Below are 18354 nucleotides of genomic sequence, written 5' to 3'. Positions count from 1 at the left end.
TGGGAGAGAACTGAGGTCTTAAGGAATTGGAGATCATGGTAAGGATGAAAAGGAGCATTATGTAAGGGAAGAAAGAGATGAAAGGGCAATAGATTATGATTGGATAAGAGTATTTCAGAATTCTTGAACAAAGGGTTAATGCATTTGTGAATGAGGGCAAGAATGAGTGTATGCATGTGCCTTCTTTGTGTATGGCTGATATAGGGTGAAGGAATACCTCAAGGGAGAAGAGTAAACAGAGATACCAAGTGCAGTTCGTGGGGTATCAGGGAGAATCAATATGTATGTTCATGTTCCCTATTATTGAGGTCAGAATTTGGGGAGGAGAGAAAAATTGTAAGCCACGATTTGAATTAATTAAGGAAGGAATGGAAGATTCCTGAGGGCATGCAAACAATAACTACCAGAATTTTAATTGGTGGCAGATAAGAATGTCATAAATCTCAAAGGAAAACAAAAGTAATAAAAGAAGTGTTGGAAAGAATTCAGTGAAAGAAGTAGGAAAACCTGGAAATGATGATGGGAAGGAAGGAATATTCCAATTCCCCTATCTTGAACAGTGATCTGAGGAGAATGATGAAGGTGTAGGCTGTACTTGGATCTAAAGTGTTCCTTTCTTATCTGAAAACATTACAAAGTGTTTGTTGAGCACTTTTTTGTTGGAGAACCCTTAAAAAGGCATTTGTGTATTCCAAGTTTAATTAGAGGTGAGAGAAAAGGTTTGGAAATACTGTTTATCTTCACTTTGGTAGTGAATAAATTTAAAATGCCTTGCCAAAAAATGATAGGGGGAGGTTGTCTCATCAGTGGAGAGCCAAATTTCAGTAAGACCCAGTAGATCCACTGAGTAGGAGAGGAATAGATTTAAGATAAATGGAAGTTTGTTGGTGATGGAATAAGCATTCTAGAGGAATAGTAGAAGGGATGAATGGTATTCAGCTGAAACTTTGGGGTGTGAGAATTGAAGAGCATGGAAATGAGGAATTAGGTGGTGGGGGAGATGAGGAAAGGAATTTAAATGATTATCTGCAGGAATTCAGTCACTGGGATGTGGAAGGTATGACCAGATGTGAAAATGTTCATCACTGAGTGAGGTAGGCATCACTATTCTATGTTTAAAGACTTCAAAACTGTGTACACTAAATTGGATTATTACTTTGATGACAACTAACTACTTCAGGATGCATTTATTTGTGTTGAAATAGAAAGTACTCAAAATGGAAAAAAAGAGGTACAGCAGTAGATGGGAGGCCTGAAGTTGAAGGGAGGATTGTTCTTTCCACTAGATATTTTCCACATCCCTTTTGAGGGATGGGACTAATAGGAGTTGGTAGATTTCTTGTCCTTGTACAAATGAAAATGTTTGCTTTGGGGTAGATGAAATATGCTCGACCTGGCTCTTAGCTGCCTTTCATCAGGGAACATCCTGCACTTAGCAGGAGATTGAAGGTTAAGGGCTCTATGGCTCCTGTGGTCTGAAGTCTTCTCAGATGAAGAAGTTGGCCATGAGTTGGCAGTAAAAACTTGTAGGTAGATACACTATACAGATGTAGGACACCCAGACTGGCTTCTAGAAGCTTTACTGTGGGGGACATGCTGCACAATAAGGCACTCAACAGCAGCCCTACCATTCTATACCAACCCCTCCTTTGCTGATGGCAATCACATTTGGTGATCTCCCAGACCTACCTGGCCCCAGGAATATATCACTTCAGAAGGGATATTCAATGGTAGGAGTCTTTATTTTCATTAACTAATATTTTCTTTTCTTATAGCTATAAATAAACTTTTTCTTTGAGAAAACAAATATATTTTAGAGGAATTGATAGCACAACTCTAGGTGATGCTATCCAGTAAAGTTCTCAAAATGTCCTAGGTAGGAGAAATGATCCAGAAATGTGAGAAATTTCCCCAAATGTATGCAGGTCTTTCATTTTATAAAAAGAAACTCAGACATGAGGATTATATAATAGGTCTTCAGAATCAAAGTCCTAGGAATGATTAAAGTCAATTTTCATTTCTTAGTTTTCCTGTAAGAAGTGAAATATATGGAAGTATTCACTATTTTAAGTGAAAGTGTTAGATTGTAAAAAGAAATTAAAAAGAAAGGATGGGAGTATTAATTTGACTATGTGTCCAATTTACTTTTGTTTTCATATCTCCTATATGTGAGAAGGGTGGAAGATAAGAACAGTTGAGAAAAAAAATGTTGCTGACAAATGAAATGATCATATAAAAGAGGGAAACTGAGGTCCAGGCAGGAAAATGAAGCTTCTCTCTTTTGTCTACTCATTCTTTCTAGATGTCTGCTCTAGTGACTCAGATGGTTCATGAATATGCTCTTTGGAATCAAATTTTGATTTCAAATGGATCTTCTTGACACTTATTTGTGTGGCATTAGGATTTAATCTCTGAAGGTCTCAGTTTTCTCATTTGTAAAATTAGTATTGAACTTGATGATCTTTAAAATTTGTTCTATCTGTAATTCTATTATCCTATAATTGATGATCCCCAGCTGGGGTTATTTTCTAGGGTATATAAATTAAGGAATGGCACACCATTTCCCCTTCTATTTCTTGAATGAGATTCAAAGAGATTAACCTGAAAGTCCCTGATCAGACAAAAGGCAGAAAGAAAAAGCAAGAATAATACTGGGATTTAATTTTTCTTCTTTACCTCGTTTTGTTTTTCTCAGGCTTTGCTTTAATGTATTTTATAAATCTGTTTCCCCTTGACCTACAACAAAACCATCATTGCAAAAAGCAAAACACATATTAATAGAAAAAATAGTGGAAGTAAAGGGCAGAGATAGGGACTGGAACTTTGATCTCATGGGAGAGAAGGAACTCCCAGTGATGAAACTCCCCAAAAGTCAATGACACCACTTCTTTACCCTTTCTGTTCCAATTCTATTCTCTTTTATCTCTGATTTCTCCCTATCTACTGCCTTCTCCTTTGCTGTCCAGGAACTTGATTATTTTTTCAATTTTCAAATTTCAAATTTCAAGAATATTCTTGATTACTATCTCTTACCCCTGCTCCCATATCCAAACTTGCCAAATCCTATTTCTTCCACCTTTGCAACATCTCTGGCATGCTCTCTCTTAGTCCTCTGCCAGCTCACTGGTACATTCCCCAAATTCCCTCACTCCAGATCTAGACTAATAATACTCTGTTCTTATCCCAAATCTCTCTCCACTCTAGCCTATCCTTAACTTAGCTCTTCAGGTGACATTCCTAGAGCTTAGGTCTGACTCTGTCTCATATATATATGTGTGTGTGTGTGTGTGTGTGTGTGTGTGTGTGTGTGTGTGTGTGTGTGCCACCTTTGGAGATATGTTGCAGCATATTTATTTTTCCCAGTTTTCTTTGGGTCACTCATATTTTGATTCAGAGATTGTGGCATTACATGATTTTCAGCCCAAAAGCACACTCAATAAAAAGTTGGGAAAGATAGATTTTTGATGTCAGGAATCAGCTTGGGATCATTTTAACAGAAAGGGAATCAGTCTCTTTTCCATTCATATTCTGTACAGAAAATACTTCAAGACAATGATGAATATCAGCAATGCATATTCAGGTTCTCATTTCATATCTGGATCATAATAATAACATTTTGCTTGGTCTCTTTGCCTCCTGTCTCTGTTCTCTCCATTCAACCATTCTGTCCTTTACTCAGCTATGAAAGTAACCTTCCTGAAGAGCTGGCCTGCCCATGCCAACTTCCTAGTCAATAAAATCCAATGATACCCTATTTCCTAAGGGATCACATAAAACTGCCTTGTTTTTCATTTAAATCTCTGTAATGTATCTCTTTCTTTCCCTCTCCCATTTTCTTACACCTAATACCTCCATTCCTATGTACTCAGTAACCAAATGACACTAACCTCTTGCTATTCCTCACATAAGATACTTTATTTCCCAACTCTGTATTTTCACTGGCTTAAGTTCATTCCCATTCTTCATTTCTGCCTCCTGGCTTCCTTGGCTTCCTTTAGGTTTCAAGTAAAATCCAATCTTCTACAAGAAGTTTTCCCAATGTCCTTTAATCATAGTGCCTTCCCTCTGATAGGATCTGCAGTTTATCTTGTATATATCTTCTTGAAATAGAGTTTTTGCCCATTACTTTCTTCATTAGAGTTTGAGCACTTTGAGTACAGGGACTGTTTTTATCTTTTTTTTTTTTTAATTCCCAGATTTTAGCACAATACCTGATCTGCTTAAAAATGTTTCTGTGCTTGATTTTTATGCTTTCAAATACACACACATATAAATGATTATCTTTAATTCTCTCCATTACTTATCACTACCCTCCTTCACTGAGAAGTCAAGAAGTATAATACTTATTATATATATATTTACCTCAACCATATTAAGAAAAAAGTCAAGGAAAATAAAGGAAAATATATTTCAATCAGTATTCTGAGTCCTTCAGTTTTCTGTCTTGTAATGGATAGGATCATGAGTCCTTTCAAGTTGTGGAATAACACTGTAGTGATCTTAGTAATGAAATCTTTCACAGTTGATTATATTTACAATATTGCTATTACTATGTAATAGCAATTGGTTCTACTTTCTCCATTTTGCATCAGTTCATATAAGGTTTTTCAAATGTTTGTTGATTTATGTTATTTTTTAAATGAATTTCAATTTTTTTTCAGAAAACATTTCAACATAATTTCTTAATATTCATTTTCTGATATTTTCCAATCCATGTTCTAACACTTCCTCTCAGTTCAAACCCCTCCGCAAGAAGTCAGGTAATATGAAATAGATTTTACATATATTGCCATATACTATATGTTTCTATGTTTACCAAGTTGTGAAAGTTGACATATTGCATACATTGAGCAAAAATTCATGGAAGAAGTAAAATGAAGAATGAAATTTTTAAATTTGGATTTGGATTCTAGCTATTCTTTCTGTGGATATTCTTTTTTTTCCCCATAAGTCTTTTAGAGTTGTTCTAGATTCTTGCCTTGTAGATAATATTTGTCATTCACAGTTGATCATCATACATTATTATTGTTACTGTGTCCAATATTATTCTTGTTCTGCTCACTTCTCTTTGCATCATAAATGCATAAAAATATAAATATTTTTAGGTTTTAAAGAATTATCTTGTCTGTCATTTATTATGGCATGATAGTGTTCCAATTCAAGCATATAATGCCACAACTTGTTCAGCCCTTGGCCAATTGATGGACATCTCTTCAGTTTCCAGTTCTTTGGCACCATGAAAAGAGTTGCTATAAATATCTTTGTAGAGGTGGGATCTTTTCTTCTATCTTTATTCTCTTCAGGATACAGATCTAATAGAGGTATTTCTGGGTCAAAGGAAGTTTGATATTGTTAATTAGAGATTTATTTAATAAAATTACTCAGTTGACTATCTACTAAGGAATCCTCAATGAACAATATATACAAATTAGAGACTTCTTATTAGAGGAGGGATTTTAAGGCTTTATTTTTTCCACCAAGTCCAATTCTTTTCCACATAATTGACAAAAAAAAATAAATCTAAAGAGTCTTCTGTTCTTTATACCCTTCAGTCACTTGATAAATATGAAGATGTTCTGTAATAGGAAATTATTTGTTAAGTATAATAAACTCACTTTCTATATGCACATTTATCATGTTTGATTCCAGATATACTTGTATATCTTTTATACAGAGGAAAAATGAGCAAATATATGCATTGGCAATTACCAATGTCTACTTAATTATTTTTTAAAGATAAAAACATATTCCATAACTTTTTATAATTAATGAGTAGCTTCCCTTCTTCCAAGAATATTGAAAATTCACCTTCCATTTATATAAAAATATTTTTTTATCTTCAGGATTTCTTTTGCATTTACTTCTTTTGATCAATTCATACTTTCCTTTTTCCTTTCCCTCAGCACCATTAGTAATTCCTCTCTTAACAAATTGGGGACACAGGTGTTGAAATCCAAATGTGATATTCTTACTGTTGAAAACAGTGCACAATGGAAATGCTGGCAGATCTGTTCAATTTTTATGTTTGTTTTTCTTCTATTTTCTTCTATAAATACCATTAGGATGAATTAACTTAGCAGAGTTTCATGCCAGGTTTTCTTCAAACTTGTTTCCTTCCTTGTTCTCTTGACTATTTAATGAGGCAGTACTGCTCATAAATTTCCACTCTCCTTCTCCATAAAGTTTGCAAGTGACTACATTCTAAACTGGCATTGCTGTAAGTTGCAATATCTCTCCACGTGGTAAGATTGGGGCTTTTCTAGTTGATGAAGATTTTTTTTTTGGTATCCTCACTATGATGAATGTTAAACATCATTCAAACTTGTGAACTGGATTTCTGTGATTCTTACTGAAGTTGTAGCCTTTATCCATTTACCACATGTGGGACATCAATATTTCATTTGTATAAGTCAGGTGGGAGCTTATATAAATGTGTTTTCTACTTCTTCTTTTTCTCTGAGACAGGGCAGAATGCATGGTGACACCAGGTAGGTCCATTCTCCCTTTTTCTAAGTCTTAATTAGCTGAGGAAAAAAGCATCTAGAAATTCTTGCCTGATGCAGCATAGTTGGGTTGAAGCAAATCATAGCTTTGGGAGAATTTGTCATCTGATGACTCCAAATCCCCATTACTAAGGAAGAGAAAAAAGATAATTGGTCCAAAGGTCCTGGTCTTGCTGAATATGTTGGTCAAAAAATGGGTATTGAAATATAATTAACCTGTTCTACACTCCTTTGTCAATTGGAAGGACTGAATTGTGTGTTTCCTAGAATTAATGAATCTAAAGCAACCTCTCTAGTATTCCCTAAGAAGTTGCAGGATTTGGGCAGAAAATGGACAGGCATTTTTTAGATATTTGATTATAAATTATTTTCACATTATTGGGTGTCATTCATTTGCTTATTAATACTCTGCTGATAATCAAAGCACCCATATACGATTAAGAATGCTTATCTCTTTCAGTAGGAAACAACATGTTCAAGGAAGAGATAGTGTTTGCCTGGGGTTTGGGGATGAGAAATGATTCTTGTTGGGTAAATTGACAATAAAACACCTCATATATAATGAGATGACTGTACCTTGCAAAGAAATAGTGAGCTGGAGGGTAGAGCATCACTGAACATCTGAGAAAGTTGTCCTCATTTCCCCCTCCTCAACATTGGTGAGGTGGATGTACATGACTGCCGGGGGAACAGGCGGCTTCCCAGATTTAGCACTTTCTTATTAAAGAGTATCAGGATATTGACTTCCAGAACAACCTGGTGGTCAAATTTTTTTTTTAATTATTAAGAATTTTATCAAAGAAAAATTAGTAATAAAATAGTCAGCTACCTACTAAACTAAAAAGTTTGTCTATCTTACCCCTTTCCCCATTTTGATTTTGTTTTACATATCACATTATAATAATGATTATCTCTATGCTCCATACAGCTTTTGGTTAAAAGCAATGCTATTTTGACTAAAATGGGATGCATAATTTAACAAGCATTTATTAAGCTCCATTATGATAGGGCTTAATAGGTGCTAAAGATACAGACAAAGTAAAAATAGTTTCTGCTTAGAGTTTATATTTTATTGGATCTAACCTAAATTTTATTAGTTTTGTAGTTCTATATAATAATAATCAATGTTTCTAGAGTTCCTACTATTTGCCAAGCACTTTCTTAACTGCTTTACAAATATTTTATTTGATCCTTACAATAATCTTGGGATGTAGGTGCTATTGTTTTCTCTATTTATAGTTGAGGAAAATGAGGCAAAAATATTAAATGACTTGCTCAAGGTCCCATAGTTAAGTAAAATCTGAGGCTGATTTTAAATTCAGGTATTCCTGACTCCAGGACCACCTAGTTTCAAGAAATTAGAAAAAAGAGGGGGCACCTGGGTAGCTCAGTGGATTGAGAGCCAGTCCTAGAGATGGGAGGTCCTAGGTTCAAATGTGGCCTCAGACACTTCCCAGCTGTGTGACCCTGATCAAGTCAATTAACCCCCATTGCCTAGCCCTTACCACTCTTCTCCCTTGGAACCAATACACTGTATTGATTCCAAGACAGAAGGTAAGGGTTTTAAAAAAATAAATTAGAAAAAAGAAATAATAGCTACTAAAAGAAAGAAAAAAATCCCCTTAGATGAATTAATTTTTAATGAAATTATTCTGAAAAACAATAATTTTGGCAATCATGGTCAGTGGCTATCCTTTATTACTTATGAGATATCACCTTTAAAAAAATCTAAACCAAACAAAAAAAAATTCAGTGATTATCTGTAGAGTACTAAATGACATATTTGCTAGGTTCTCACTTCTAATCCTGTCTCCTACTGATTCCTTTTTATTGATGATCAAATTAAGTGATTGGAATCTAGTCATGTTAAACATGATGTCTAGTAACATTTAAACAAATGTTACTAATATTAGAGTTCTGTGAGGGTGGAAGTCCTGAATCGTTGAGGTTTGAATACTTCCACTCAGGCCATCTTGGCGGATCCCCATTATCAAGCAGCCTGTTCATCTCATTTAGTTCTTTTTTAAAATAATCCTTAACTTCTGTCTTAGAATTGATGCAAGCTATCAATGCAGTAACCCAGGACAATTCTGACGAACTTATGAGAAAGAACGCTTTCCACACCCAGAGAAAGAACTGTGGGAATAGAAACACAGAAGAAAAACAACTGCTTAATCATATGGTTCAATGGGGATATGATTGGGGATGTAGACTCTAAATGATCACCCTAGTACAAATATTAACAATATGGAAAAAAGAACATGAATTATGTAACCATGGAAAAATATTAAAAATCTATTAATTAAATAAAAATTTTCAAATTAAAAAAAAAAAGGATTGATGCTAAGTACTGGTTCCAAAGCACTTCCACTCCCTTGACCACTACAACATCCTCATTTTGCCAGCAGTACTTCTAATGGGACCTACGTTTATCCCATAGTCATATGGTTGCCTAGACATCCCCCTCTCAGAATACTCAGTTACCTGGTATTGGGCAAGAATGAACACACACACACACAAACAAAAACAGAAGTTCCCCGTGCTTACAGAAAATTAGAAGTTCAAATCTGGCCTCAGACTCTTACTATCTTTGTAGTTCTGAGCAAGTGTAACAGTTAAAATTTAAGGGAGACTGAGGCAGGTAGAAATTAGTTTCTCTCTGCAAAGAGTATTATATTTTATGAGGTTTATTAAAGGTTGAGAATTTAAGAATATACAAGTAAGAAAAAGCACATGCCTAGGCCAGAGGCCTAGACAAGACCTCACCTACATTATGGAAAGAGCCAAGTCTGCCCCAAAACAGAAGTCCAAAAGAGAGCTCAAAAGCTTTTGCAATCAGGTTAAATACCTTCTCGATCTCAGCCCAGGTGAGATTACAAAGCATTCTGGGGAAGTGGAGCAAAGGCTTGTGGGGATTGAAGTCCTGGATTCCAGTCCATTTTTACACAAGTCAACTAATTCCTGTTTACCTTAGTTTCCTCTAGTGTAAAGTAGGGACAGTAAGAGCACCTGACTCCCAGGGGTGTTGTAAATATCAAATGAAATAATATTTGCAAAAATATTCCTGGCACAGGGTAAGCATTTTTAAAACGCTTATCCCCCTTTCTTCTCAATGGGATGGAGAACATGCAAACAGCTGTGAACCAACAAGATGTCCACAGAATAATATGTTATCCTGTCTGTTGTTGTTCAGTCCTGTCTGACTCTTTGTGATCCCATTTTGGGGTTTGCCATTTCCTTCTCCAGCTCATTTTGAAGATGCAGAAATTGAGGCAAACAGGGTAACTTTCCCAGGGTCACAGCACTTCCAGGCTCAGCGCTCCATCCACTGTGCCACCTAGCTGCCTCTTCATACATCTCACTGTGCTCTCTTTCCTTCCTCAGGGCACAGAGACTCATACACACACTTAATCTTTCACTGGCATCTTATGACATGTGAAAGCAAATTCTTTGTAATATGGAATCCTAAGAATAACCAGTCATTTCCTGCTATTCTGTGGAGTTTGGGGAAATTCAGTGGTCTTACAGTCCATGAAGGGAATGTTCTTTTGCCACTCTATAACTACACAAACCATGAAAGGGGAAGGTTAATCTAGTTATTGAAGGGTTTCCCCTTCCCTCTAGTGGACTAAATTCCATTTACTATTAGTCTTATTGCAGAAACACCTGTTTTGTATTATCCACACCCTTTATTTTATTGATTCAACCCACCCTGTTCTACTTTACCATTCCTAATTGTGCTGCTCCATTAGGGGACTCTCTGACTATGGGCTTTTCATTCTGGCTCTGGGACTCTGCACAGTTCCTAGTTTCATTAGCAGTTCATTCTAAATTGTGAAATTAGAAAGAATCCCTTTGAGGATAATAGGCAATAACTGGCTTCTTTGTGTTTGGTGCTTGCTAAAGCATACAAACATGATTTTTAATTAAGCCTGAGATAGGAACTGAGGTCAAGAAGAGAATCCATTCCCTCCCAGCCATTTTTAGATATTATGATTTCAGAAGAGTGCTATTTATTTATTTATTTATAATTGGTGGGAATTCTCCCAATGTTGATTAAATAGGATAGGCTCTAGACCTTTGATTGTATTAGTATAGGGAAGTCCCAGAGGAAGAAAATTCCTCTTCCAATTCAAGTTAATACCTACTCCGCAATACATAGTCTTAGTAAGTTTCATAGGGCACACTGAAGGTTAAGTGAATTTCTTTTTTTTAAGTGTATTTATTTCATTAATTAATTTAGAATTTTTCCATGGTTACATAAATCATGTTCTTTCTCTCCCCTCTTCCCTCTTCCCTCCCATAGTCAATTCCAGGTAAGTAAATTTCTAAGGGTCACATTGCAAAAGTTTTATAGAAGGAATTGAATCCAAGTCTTCCTGTTGCTGAAATCAGCTCTTTAACTATTCTACTACATTGCCTATTATTGATAATGTGTTATTTAAATTTTCAAGTCTATAAACATTTATTAAGGGCTTATTTTGTGCCAGATAATGTGCTAAGTGCTGGAGGTACACCTATAGGAGAATGACATTCCCTGTTCTCAGGGAGCTTGCATTCTAGTGAAGGAAGGCAGCTAAAAGGAGAAGAGAAAGAGAAGAGAGGATACTAACCTGAAAGGAAGGGGAATGGTGGGGAGAAGACAGAATCACAAATAGAGGCAAGATAGGAATGAAAACATTTTTACATCTGTTTCTCTTCTAAAAATGGTGGTTCTGAAAGGAACCAGCTAACCAGAGGAAGGAGCCACAGAGGCAGGGTATGCTTCCAATGAGATGAGTCCCAGGGCAGAAAGCATTTCCAGGGCACTATGGCATGGCAGAGAAACTATAGAGGCTGAAGAGGAGTGGTATCCAGATTGGAAGAAGACATAACTAGTCTGGATTTTTCTTGAAGACTGAGAAATTCTGATGCACTCATGCCTTGAGTTGATGACATAAGGAATATTTGAAGGAACTAGAAATATTGGAAAAGAAGATTCGGGTGACCAAAATAGCAGTGTTCAAGTACCTGCAAGGCTATTGTGTAGAACAGGGATTTTATTTGCTATTTGGCTTTAGATGACAAGCTTGGAGCAATGAAAAGAGGCAAATTTACTTTATTTCAGCTTAAAGTTACAAATCAGTAGAGGTGTTCAAAAGAAGAATGTTTTATCTCAAGGTGACAATTTCCCTTCCTTGGAAGACTTCAAAAAGAAGATAAATGATGGGATGAAATCACAGTGGATAGAGATCCATGTCTGGAGAAAGGAGGTCCTGGATTCAAATTAGGCTCAGATACTTCCTAGCTATGTAATTCTGGATAAGTCATATATTTTATTTTTTTAATTATAAAGATATATAAGTAGATAATTTACCAAATAAATGTAATAAATGTCCACATTAGTTTTCAGAAGTTATATTGTCCAAATTATCTCCCTTCCCTGCCCCCCAAACAAGCAGCATTTGATCTGGGTTATACATATATTATCATGCAAAACACATTTCCATTTTGTTCATTTTTATAAAACAATAATTATATAAAACCAAAACTCCAAACAAAAACAGAAATAAACTGAAATGAAAAATAGTTTGATTTGGTCTGCATTCCAACTCCAAAAATGCATTTCTTTCCCTGGAGGTGGATAGCATTCTTTGTAATAAGTACCTCAAAATTGTCCTGGATCACTGTATTTCTGAGAGTAGCTAAATCTATCATAATTGATCATTCCACAATATTATTGGTACTATTTACAATGTTCTCTTGGTTCTGCTTATTTCATTCTTCATTAGTTCATGTAAGTCTTTCCAGTTCTTTTTGAAGTCATCTTGTTCATCATTCCTTATGGCATAAATTCTATTACCATCATGTACCACAATTTGTGGTATTTCCAGTTCTTCACCACCGCAAAGAAGCAGCTATAAATAATTTTGTTTAAGTAGGTCCTTTCTCTCACTTTTTTTTTATCTCTTTGGGATATAGCTCTAGTAGTGGTATTAATGGATCAAAGGGTATGCATTGTTTTATAGTCCTTTGGCCATAGTTCCAAATTGCCCTCCAGAATGGTTGGATCAATTCACAACTCCACCAGCAATGCATAAGTGTCTGGGCAAGTCATTTAACCCCAGTTGCTAGCCCTTACTGCTCTTCTGCCTTGGAATTGGCACTTGGTAATTGTTTCCACACCAAAAGGCAAGAGATTAAGGGTTCAAGAGTCAGGCATGTTATAGCAGAAATTTCTTCACATTAGATAATCACTGAGGTCTCTTCAAATTCCAAACTTCTGTGAGTCTATGATACAAAGATCAACTAAGACATAGATAATCCTTTCCCACATAGAGTTCACAGTCTGGTAGAGAAAATGAATGCATGTAGTTATAAAACAAATTAGACTCTAAGCATATGAATCATTCAGCAACAAAATGTTAGGAGAAATGTGAGGATGAAAAGCCTGCTTTAATTTGTAAGGATCAGGAAAGGCTTTAGGGTAGCATCTGAATTGATCTTTAAATGAAAGGATGAATTTTAAAAGTCATAAACTGGGGTGAAGAAGAGCCATGGAATCTAGAGTTGAAAGGAGATGATCTAATCTATCTCCCTCATTTAAAGATGAGGAGCACAAGACTCAGAAAAGGGGATTACCTTGAAAAATCATATAGGTAGAACAGAAATACAAACTTGTGTTGTACAGGTTTGGAGTTAACACCACATCCAGGAACTTTTCCATTGTGCTCCCTTGGATCATAGGGAGATACTTAGTTTAGTCCACCCTGCTTCCTTTCATTATTCATATTTGTTCTGTCAAATGAGGTGGATCCAGTGACAATGGTCCCATCACAGAAAACACTTCATTTTCTTTTCCCATAAATTTTATTTGACTATTCTCCATGCCTGTAATTCTCACGCTTTACCTCCAATTCCTGCCTTCTCTTGCTACCTTGAAGTCCCAGATGAAATCTCTTCTTCCACAGGAAGTCTTTCTCAAGCTCTCCTAATTCTAGTGCTTTTTCTCTATTGATTGTTACCAATTTACCCTGAATATAACTTGTTTGTACTTAGTTGTTTTGTGTATTATCTCTCTCATTAGACTCTGAGGTCCTTAAATGGAACAACTCTTTTTTTTTTTGCCTTTCCTTTTATATCCAACACTTAACACAATGCCTGGAAAACAGAAGGAAATTAATAAATGTTTATTGGCTAACTATTATTGTGACAGAGGCTGCACATAAAAAAGTGTCAGGCTGAAGAGGGTGTGGAACTGATCATCTTGATAGGGGAGGGGCCCCAGGAGTTTTGGAATCTGGAGGAGAAGACTCTGGCTGGTAGAGAAGTTGGTCTCTCAGTTGGGAGAAGCTGAAGAGAGAAGGTTGGAAAAAAACTTTCTCCTGAGGGTTACTCACTTTTTCCTGTCTGTGACTGGAAATCTTGCCCCCCCCCCAATATTTGCCAATTGAAAAGACTATTGAAGAGGAAACCTGAGAAAGACATTTTAAAATCTCTGTCCGACTTTACCTCAGCTCCTGTTGCCCTGAGTCTGAACTGTGGCCAAGGGGCCAAACCCAGGGTGAGTCAACCTGACTTTTTCTCAGGGGGCTCAGGCTGCCATGGCCTGAGTCTCCCCCCCAAACTCGAGGAGGGAGGGAAAAGGGTTTTAGATAGAGGTAGGGACTCCTTTTCCCCCACTTTCCTCTCCCATTCTTTCCCTTGCCAGTTATTCCTTTTTATTACCATTATTGAGTTGACATTAAAAGTTATCTGTTCCCCAAGCTGTGAATCAAATGTGAGTGAACAGATCAAGGGGACACCCTTTAGTCTAGAGTAGTGGAGGGGGGACAAGAGGGATAAGAGCAAATCTGGGAGCACAGCCATAGCTAAGGAGGGAAGGCAGAAGGGGGGAAATCTTCAAACCCCCTCTCCTCTCTCTGAGCCAACCCTAAACATCAGCTGTCTCCCCTGAACCCTGCTTTGAGAAGAGGGGATATCCTCTTTCCCTCTCTCTATACTGAAAGACTGAACCCCTCTACTGCAACTAAACAACCCCTTGAATACATTATTAAGCAATTATTATTACTGAGCAATACCTTCCTTTTTTTGACAAAGGCATCTTAGAAGACAGAAGGACAAGATTTGAGAACACGGAGTCTGTTTTGCATAGAACACAGAAAAAGTGAAGGTAGCTAAAAGCAGTCATCAATCATTCATCAAAGGCCAGGGACAAGTGAAAAGTAAGACTGTGCCACATTCCTGAGGCCAAGAGGAAATTCTCTGCTACCCAAAAATATAGACTCAATACTTTGTCTTGTTCCTGGGCTCTCCACCTATGATCAGTGCCTTGTTGAAGCTTTTGGTATCTAACAGTCTTCTATTCATATATGGAGAAAATTGATTGGCAGTCCTAGAAGGGCAAAGGAGAGGTTGCTGCAAAAAATTTTTTTTTTTCTTAGAGGAGCAAGACTTTGGCAGTTCCACATTTACGAATTCAAATCATGCCAATTTCGCTTCATTTTTAAAGCTATTATAGTGCTGTGGCCCAATAACTCTCCCTTGGCAGATCTGATTAAAAAATTAACACAAGCCGCAGGCAGTTGATTTCTAGCACCCACTTCACTCCTAATTTTGTTTTGCTCCAAAGAATGTCCATGTGAAAACCCTTATTGAATAGAATTCAGGCCAGATAAACATATGGCACTTGGATTTCTTTGTCATGAGGTCATTTAAAACTGAAATTTCTCAGAGAAGGATTTTTTCCCCCTTCAGACTTTTATAACCCCATCCTCAAAATCTGTTTGTGATGAACTAGAGAAAATGACCAGTCCGCTGTCTGAGAATATTTTCAGTTCTCTTTTCCTAAATCAGTTCTGGGAAGATATCCATATCATTTTGGAATAGCAAACAGATTTTCTGGTGGATCACTGCCAAAAAAAATAATAATGTAACTATGTTAGGCTTGATTGTATGATAATTTTGCCCCTTTTGAAGCTTATGTTTCCTGAATAAGAAAATCCCACAGCATAGGAACTCTTCTCCAGTTAAACTGAAAAAAAACATGTCGTTTACATGCCTGCATATATGTCATCATCATCATCATCATCATCATCATCATCATCACTGTCATAATGCAGCTAATAAGTATCTGGAACCAGAATTCTTCAGTAGACAATGTATGTATGCTGAATACTGTTTGATCAAATGCCATTATCCCATCCAGGTTATTTCTTTGCTTCAGCCAATCTCTCACATTAACATCATTCTCCTAATTTGAACATGAATTCTATTAAGTGAAAACTGCCTTCTACTCAATACATTCATAAATTCTCATCCATTTGGCTATCATTTGAACAAAGAAATTGAATTATCCTTTTGGTCTGGTATTTATGTGCAATGATAATCTGATATTAATTATTGTTCATGCATGTATTTGATAAGTATTTCTTAGTTTAAACTAAGTTAGCAAATCATAATTGAAGATATAACAAAAGAAAACCTAAATTTTTCATATAAAACCCATATTCTAGAAGGGGAGATGTGTACAAAAAATTCTATGGCAAGAGTAAATGTGCAATAAAAGAGGGAAAATATGCTATAATAGATCTGAAGTTTGGGAAATTACAAAGAGCAGAAAAAGTTCAAATAATTGGATTGGATCTTGACAGAGAGGTCATTACTGGATAGACAGAATGGAAGTTAAGGTGATGGGTCACTCCAGTTACCTTCAAGACTATATTAAAATGGGGAACAAGTTTCTACACATACAATTTATTTGCAAATCCTGGGTTCAAATGGAGACATTAACACTTAGAGAAGAATGATTATTGGTAACCATTTGCCTCCTCTAAAATCTGAATATCTTAAAATTAGATCTAAAATATTTGTATTGCCTCCTTCATTCAGCTGATGCAAAAGCAGAATATAAATGATAGGTCTTGTTACATTTGGATTTTGGAGTCAGTAAGCGCTGGGCTCAAATCCTTCCTCTGAGCCTTACCAGCTATCATTTTACTTTCCTGAACATGTTTCTCTATTTACAAAGTGAGAATACTCTTTGTAATATGATCTTCAAAGAACTGTCATGAGGATCTGATGACATAATGGATGTAAAGTGCTTTGTAGGTTTTAAAAAGTGTTATACCAATGCCAGGTGTTATCTCATTCTGCTCATCCTTTTTTGACGTGGTTCAGTTAGAAATGATCCCATGATGGGTCACTATCTCTTATATTTAATGTTTGAAGACTATGGCATAGTTGGAAAAAAACTTGTTCTTTTTTTTTTAGTTGAATAAAGGTATTAAGTTTTAAGTACATCTTCTGTACTTAATCTTCTTGAAAGCATCAACCAATAGCAAACAGGAAAACAAAGAGGGTATCTTCCTCATCCCATAATTATAAGATAACATGATATGATATATGACATAATAGAATATAATAAATAAAATGCTACAACATAAAATAACATAATAATAGCTAGCCGTTATATAGCACATTAAGGTTTTCAAGCACTTTACAAATATTCTCTCCTTTGATCTTGACAGGTTACCATTATTTTTACCATTATTACCATTTTCCAGAGCAGGAAATGAGATGAACATATTAAGTAACTTGCCAAGGATCACATACTTAGTGTGTCTGAGTTCAGATGAGAACTGAAGTCTTCTTGACTCCAAGTTCACACTGCTTTTTTCCACTGTGACACCTAGCTTTTACAGAGCATAGAGAATATTTTGATCTCTTTATTTTAAAAGTTTGCAGTGTGAGCTAGTGAGTAGACTACCTAAAACCCAGGAAAATCTGATTTCAGGTTCTGCTTTTTTAAAAAATATTATTTAATTAGATGATTTAGGATATTTTTCCATGCTTACAAGGCTAATTTTCTCCCCCCCCCTTTAAGTCACTACTTCTCCATTCTCTGGTTAACTCTCTAAGAATATTAGTTTCAGAGAAAGTGAATATCTTCAGTGCGAGAGAGTTTTCACAACCAGAAATTCCCTATCTGTATGAAAGCATGAGACCAGTCCCTAACCCTATCTTGGGCAGCAAAAGTGTTTTTCTATGGTAACATCAATTAATAATTTTTTCAATTTAAGTTTTTAGGAATCAATGCTATATCCAGTAAACTGTGGTCTACATGTTCCACTTGTGACAATGATCTGATTCCAATAAAGCTTATTGGTTGAGTTCTTTAGGCATTTTGATGGTTGTAATGCCAGGATTTCTTGTTTGTTAATTTGTGAGAAATAGTAAGATTATGGTGCATAAATTACAGCTGTCAGCTCTTGCATGGCCATCAGAAATTGCTTAGTTTTTAACATTTTCAGTGATGTCACACAGTTTCAATTATTTCTTTGTATAATTTATGTTGATCACTTTTCTTCTTGGACATAGTCTCTGGTATCAGCCTTCATCACCTCTCACCTATATTATTGAAATAAATTATTTGTTGATCTCTTCCCATTCCAATCCATCTTCTACTCAGCTCCCAAGTTATCTTCTGTAATACATAAAGTAATTTTTAGCATTTTCTTTTAAAAATATTATAGTTGGGGACATACACAAGATTATTTTCTGTAATAAAGTTATATTTAGCTTTTACTTTTAAAAATAATATCAAATGACTTTCCCTCAGCACAGGTCTAACCATGTAATCACTTTACTTGATAAATATCAATAGTTCCATATTACCTCAAGGTAAAAAAATCAACTCCTCTTTAATTTTTAAGGCTCTTCATTACCGACTCCTCTCCTAGCTCTCCAGTCTTTTTACACTTTACAGTTCTCCAGCTATTCTGGAATCCAGTGACACTGACTTCCTTGCTAATCCTCATATAAGAGATTCCATTTCTCGACAACAGGCATTTTTTTTACTGGCTATTCATAA

Source organism: Monodelphis domestica, chromosome 6 (genome assembly GCF_027887165.1).
Source record: "Monodelphis domestica isolate mMonDom1 chromosome 6, mMonDom1.pri, whole genome shotgun sequence".
Taxonomy (NCBI): domain Eukaryota; kingdom Metazoa; phylum Chordata; class Mammalia; order Didelphimorphia; family Didelphidae; genus Monodelphis; species Monodelphis domestica.
The sequence above is the reverse complement of the archived record's forward strand: the minus strand, read 5'-3'. Positions refer to the sequence as shown.